This window comes from Tenebrio molitor, chromosome 5, assembly GCF_963966145.1.
Source record: "Tenebrio molitor chromosome 5, icTenMoli1.1, whole genome shotgun sequence".
Lineage (NCBI taxonomy): Eukaryota > Metazoa > Arthropoda > Insecta > Coleoptera > Tenebrionidae > Tenebrio > Tenebrio molitor.
In genome coordinates this window covers 21,778,493-21,784,492 of record NC_091050.1, presented here as the reverse complement: position 1 = coordinate 21,784,492, position 6,000 = coordinate 21,778,493, and the positions used below count along the sequence as shown (strand labels likewise).

At 34.6% G+C, this 6,000-nt stretch overlaps 1 protein-coding gene across 1 annotated transcript in view; it reads left to right on the top strand.

Annotated features, from left to right (window-relative positions):
* Positions 1-1,423: 1,423 nt before the first annotated feature.
* The window catches only part of LOC138130162 (uncharacterized), a 306,106-nt gene continuing 301,529 nt past the window's right edge, over positions 1,424-6,000 (top strand). The window contains exon 1 of the mRNA XM_069046556.1: positions 1,424-1,834. The gene's annotated coding sequence lies outside the window, so the exon portion shown is untranslated. The remainder of the gene's footprint in view (positions 1,835-6,000) is intronic.

The following is a 6,000-nucleotide window of genomic DNA, read 5'->3' as shown; positions in this document are numbered from 1 at the left end:
TATAAGATTTTGTGGTGGTAGTACACATTATTCATGATTTCTTGTTTGTTTTTGTCCTTTTTTTGTGATTCTTTGATAATTCTTTATTTAAGTACATATATCATTGAATTTAACTAACTCTGACAATTAAAAATGTTTAAACAGTGATATTCCGTTTTTCGGAATTCAATGTACTTAGGTGTTATAATGGAGCATGCACTATTTAAACTTCATTCTTAGAACCTACTTTGGTAAACAGAGAAGTTGTACGTGGTCATTATAAATGTTTGCCACAACTAGTGGGCGTAGCAGCGCACCTAAAGCATAGAGCACAGCCACCTACGATGGGACAATCTTCTTTATCTAGGAGGACAATAATTTATAATGACCCTGTACATCAGATAATGCATGATTATGATTCCATATAAAATGAATGATTATCATTTTACCTCTATTTAAACTAACAGCTATTTTATGAAATGTGGCATTCCATATTAATGATAATGCCATATTCATTTGTGCATGTGATGTGTCGGAATAATTTATTTGTGGAGGTATCATCTGTAAAATCTATGGGCAATAAAAATTAGGGAAGTTATTAATATAGATTTGAAAAAGAATCAGTCCTAAATTGAACCTTGTTGAGTGTAGCTTTCGAACTATGTATTATTCAGACGCTCTGACGATGCTTGATAGGTAAGGAAAGATTTTCGTTACTAGAGTAAAAAATACCTACTTTTTTATTTAAAGCAAAAATTACTCTTGCTGAGAAAGCTAAATTGTAGTCAAAAGTAGGTACTCATGTGAAATTAATACTTTTTTTTTCCAAAAATATTAGTAAATATTGAACTGAATTGGTTAATGGTTGTCCGATTATTATTTATATCTCCCTTTTAATACTAATTTTTTTAATACTTCACCTAGGGGAGTTATAGTATAGGTAATTACTGAGTTTGTAATAAGTCGAGTTAAGACCGTGAACGTCTTCATTTCCTTTAAATGGTATTTTATTACTATTAAAATGCTTTCTTTATTTGAGGCGCTCTATCTACTTTCCTGTTCTTTATTATCACTTACACCTGAGTAGAAAAAACTGGGTCACTAACCCCCGAATGCGCCAGTGTGCGCCAACATAAAACAATCAATAGATCGCAGAGATACCAACAGAGTTCTCCTTCGTACCTCGGTCACTAATGTCGCTCCTCGACACTAGAGGCCGCAGTTCAAATTCGTCTAAAAATTCAAATTAACAACAAGAGAAAAACATTTGAGATCACAAACAAATTTAAAAGTAAAATAAATAAATCACGCCTAATATCAACAGTTGTCACTGCCACATACCCGGATTCATGGGTGTCAATTGAAAAAGTGAATGACAGTTGGCCAAACTGGCTCACTAGTAAACAATTGACGTTTTTCAAAAGTAGTGTCTCTGGTAATTTTGGGGGTCGGGGTTGAGTTCGAAAAATGAGTGAGAGTTTGACATTGGGGCGCAAGCGTCCACATATGCGCCGTACGCGCGAAGGTCTTCGATTGAGATTTCCATCGGGCGCGCAATAGTGTGTTGTGGACCGCGGCGAAGTGAGGTATTCGATCGTGTTGCAGTCGCTCTCGAACATGTGTTTATGTTTTTATTGACATCTTACGTAACAGTGGTAGCCCTGCATTGATAATTGCCCGACGACCCCCTCCCAGTGGTTCGATCCGAACAAGTGCTCCTCATCATTTTGTGCCCGACCGATTTCGCATTTGATTACATTTTTTTTTTTGTGTTTACGTGCGTTACACTGTGCTTTTATTTTCTGTAATTTTAATTTTGGATTTACGCCCCGCCGCACGGACTCTTCCTCCCAAGGTACGTTATCGGCTTTTCCTCCCGATTTCGACGAAACCTTCCACTTTCCCGGCCGCGCTGCTGCCGGAACGAAAGTGAAATGAACAGATGTTCGGGGATGTAAATTCTGTTTGTTTGCCGGCGCAGCGTGAAGTTTAATTAATTAGTTTCGCGGACGTAATCGCAATTTAATTATTTAGTCGAGTCGAGGAGGGCCCTTTTACGCTTTTTTCGGCTCTCGCCCAATCAAATCACGTTGCTTTGTTTTCGAGATAAAACCGTCACTTGTTTAATAAGAAAACCTGCTTATCTCCGGCTGAAAAACTTGATTCGAATCCAGTTTAAATTCTGGAATTTCGGTGACTCTTCACTTTGTCGTCTCGATTATGAATATTGTCCTGCATCTATTTTTTCACTTTCGTGTTTGGAAATTTTTCAGCCAACTACAATTTTTTTTTTGATGATCTCACGGTTAAGCAATAATTATAATTAAAGGTGAGCTCGTCAATAAGCAGTTGACGCAAATTGCACATTTTTAAATGATCTCCACTCCGTCACTCGAATTCATTGAAATAAAAAATGGCGTACACGACCAGCAATTTTGTACTTACCTAGTTGTTGGACCAACCTAATTTGAACTTGACCATAATTTAATTGATCGATCATAGCAGACCCTCTAGTCAATATTGATCGGTCTTTAATCAGGTTACTGCTCAATCTGCGGCCATCGATAGGTACCGTTCCATTTGACACTTCCCTTCAACTGTGACGTTTATGACATTTATTAAACATACGTCATAATCTCTCAGCCGTTTTGATCTTTTTTGTTTTAATTGCTCCATCTGTCATCTGTCAAAATTAACAATGCCGCACCAAGTTACGACAAGCTTTGAAACTTGTCGTTTCTACATTGTGCATTTTCGTCATCGTTTGGTCTATTTATTTACGACGAATTAGAATTAATTTAACGGGGCAGGTGTTTTCCTAAATTTTAGTTAACACAACGGTAAATACTGTAGGCGTAGAATGTTTGTTCTAGTAATGAGGTATGCTAATAAGAATTTTGCCAACTATATTATGTATTATGGAAAGGAAAGTAAGTAGGTTGGTTTTTATGCTTTCGTAAAATTTTTGCAAACACTTCCAACTAGACAAATGTGGATTTTGGAGCTATTAAAGTGGGTCTACTCCATTAAAATTAAGTAGGAAGCGATAAAGTAGGTTGTTGGGGGTTATCAGGTGATTAAAAATGCACCGATGTCGATAAAAGTGCAACCTATTTGTTTGTGCAAAAACGTAAACAAATAAATTTTGTTTTTGTACAGTTAATAACTCATGTGTTCACCTGGTCGTGTTAACTGATTTATGTAACGTGTTAAATATTCATTAAAATGTTTTCATTTAGATTAAAAATATACATACATATGTTGCAGCAATAATTTGTATATGTACCTATTTAAAAAAATAACTTGTTGCTAGAGAATACTAAAATAATCTTAATTATGTCAGAAAGCTTATTGTAAAGATGTTTACGATTCTCTGATAGATTTATATCTGCATTATTTATAAAATACTTACAATGTGTAAAGTTATATAAACTGGATTTTTAGATTTTGAAATTTATGCAGAATTATAATTAGTTAATTACACTTTGCACAGGTATGATAGGTACATAAACTGTTCGAAAAAAGTTAGGGATGTTTTTTTAAAAAGAATTATTGAAATGGTTTTTTAATAAACGTTTTTACACATTTAATGAGTTTTGACTTATGTCAAACTTTTACTCTTCCTTGGGATACGTCGAGGGATACGTTATAAATTATAATATCAATATCCCTAACTTTTTTCGAGCAGTTTATTTATTTTTGTTGTTAACTTACCAACCAACCAACTGTGAATTTTAGCAGACAATTTTTTTTTGAGTTTACGAAATTTAAAATGAATTTGTAAAATGCATTCACATTGTTTTGGCATAATGGAGGGCATGGAAATTTTGCACATAATTTGGTAGTAAAGCTGTCTGTTGAATTAGGTTATGTTTTTCTAGGTTTGAGGTTATAAATAGCGTCAATGTTTAGTGCATTGTTGTCAGTTTTACTGGTTTGCAATAGAAAAATACTCGGACATCGCAGAAAATTCAGCAATGTGTTATGTTCATTTTGATAGGTCCGCAGGTCAGGCACTTTAGTGACGGAAATCAGTGTGTCCAACGTTAAAAAAATAAATCATGGCCTCACATTATGCCAAAACAATGTGAACGGTGTTTACCTTACATTGTATCTTATGATTTTAAATAAAATGTAAGTACCTATGCAAGTGAATAATTTATTTAATATGTAACTGCATTTTTAGTTTAATTGTTAGTTAACGTCTAAACATATAATTTTTGGTCTAGGAAATATACCTAGTACTTTCCGTTCAAATACTTTTTTATTTATGTGGAATCATGTAATAGAATTTTTAAGATTTGTTCACAAAAGTAGATCGTAAAGGAGAAATCTTTGATTATTCTATTAGTACACCAAGTTACAATTTCATTGGGCTTATTAAAAAAAATAAAATTTTTTATTCGTCTCGTCTTTTGTTACCTAGCTAGCACTTCTAACAAAATAAATTATTTGGAATAAAGCTAGATCTATTTTAGTATCTACAAAATAATGGAAAATACACATATGTATCGGGTGTTCATTTAAATTTCCGATCAAAGTTGGTGTTGAAGAGTTGATTGTGAACGCACCACTCGTGAAAAAACAAACAAGGTAAGATTTAAACAGCTGATCCGTGATCCGTGACCGGAAATTTAAATGAACACCCGATTCATTAATCGAATTAATTAATTAATTAATTAATAGCAATGTAAACAAGAAATGTTTTATTTTCTGCAATTAAATATAGTCAGTGTCCTTGATTGCTCTGTTTTCTAAATTTTGTAAGGTCCCTTGGGAACCGCGTGCGAACACATGTCCATAAGACGTTTCCTGTTTGTTTTACGATCCTCTAAAATATTTGCACCTCTCCCTGAAATAACTTCGTATCATATCTCACTTTCACTTTTCATTTCATCTTGTCGTGATCCTTTATTGTTTCAGCTTTTCCCCGTTTGTGTTTATTACCACGAAGATATTTTTTCCTGTATCGGACATGACTTTTTTATGCGTTTAAGAAAAATGTACGCACCTGTCTCAAATATTTTGTTTATTGCCACTGAACGTGTTTTTTCCAATATTGAACACGACTTGTTTTTATAAAATGTGTATCTCTCGTATTTCGGAATTCGTCCGTTTAATTGTACGATTCGTTGTATCGAGATAAAAGCAAATTCCCAAATTTCCTAAATTGCAATTAGAGCGAGGGCTTTATTTATGCATGATCCCCGTTTTTACGCATCGCTTTTTGTTACATCAATTATCGCCATGGTTTTTCCTGGGTTGCTTCCGCTCGTTGCGACACCATTTTCCGTAAGGCCCAACAATCCTTTTCATGTCGTTTATCATCCGAGGTTTTGTTCCGTCTATTTTACCAACCATTTCCTTCATTGTCGGATAACAGTGTTTTAACTGTTTGTCTTCGATGTCTTCTTTCATTTTATATAATTGTGACTGCTTCAAAGATTTCGACTGTTCCGTGGATTTCAGACCGACATACATCTCCAAAGACTTCCGGTTTCCTCAGATCTAAAAGAAAAGACGTAAAACTAGACTCCACTCTTTGGTGTTGTTCATTATTCAGACAATTAAGACTCACCCTTATTTTTTAACCCATATGGTCTTTCGACGCCTTCCGTTAGTTGGAGGTCATCGTCCTGGTGTTGTCGCGTAGTCGTACTATGCATTAGTAACAATTTATAGTACAGCACGTCTCATCATTTCATAATGTGATCCTTCGGTGACCTTTACTGAATCTCTGGATACAAATCTATAACGGTCCCCTTTCCTTTTAAGACTTCTCTGCGACATTAAATTCTCATTGTTGTGCCAGTAGTACCAGTAGTACCACATCTGTGGACAATTAATAGTGGAAAGTTTGACTTCTGTTGACGATTGACGTGACATAAACAGCTTGTAGGTTCCGTCAGTGGTAATTTATTATTATGGTTACAGTTTTGGGACTATTATGTTTAATTAATAGTTCTAGATGAGCCAAGAAATAGTTAAAAAGTGCATCAATATAACGATGATGCGTCCGTG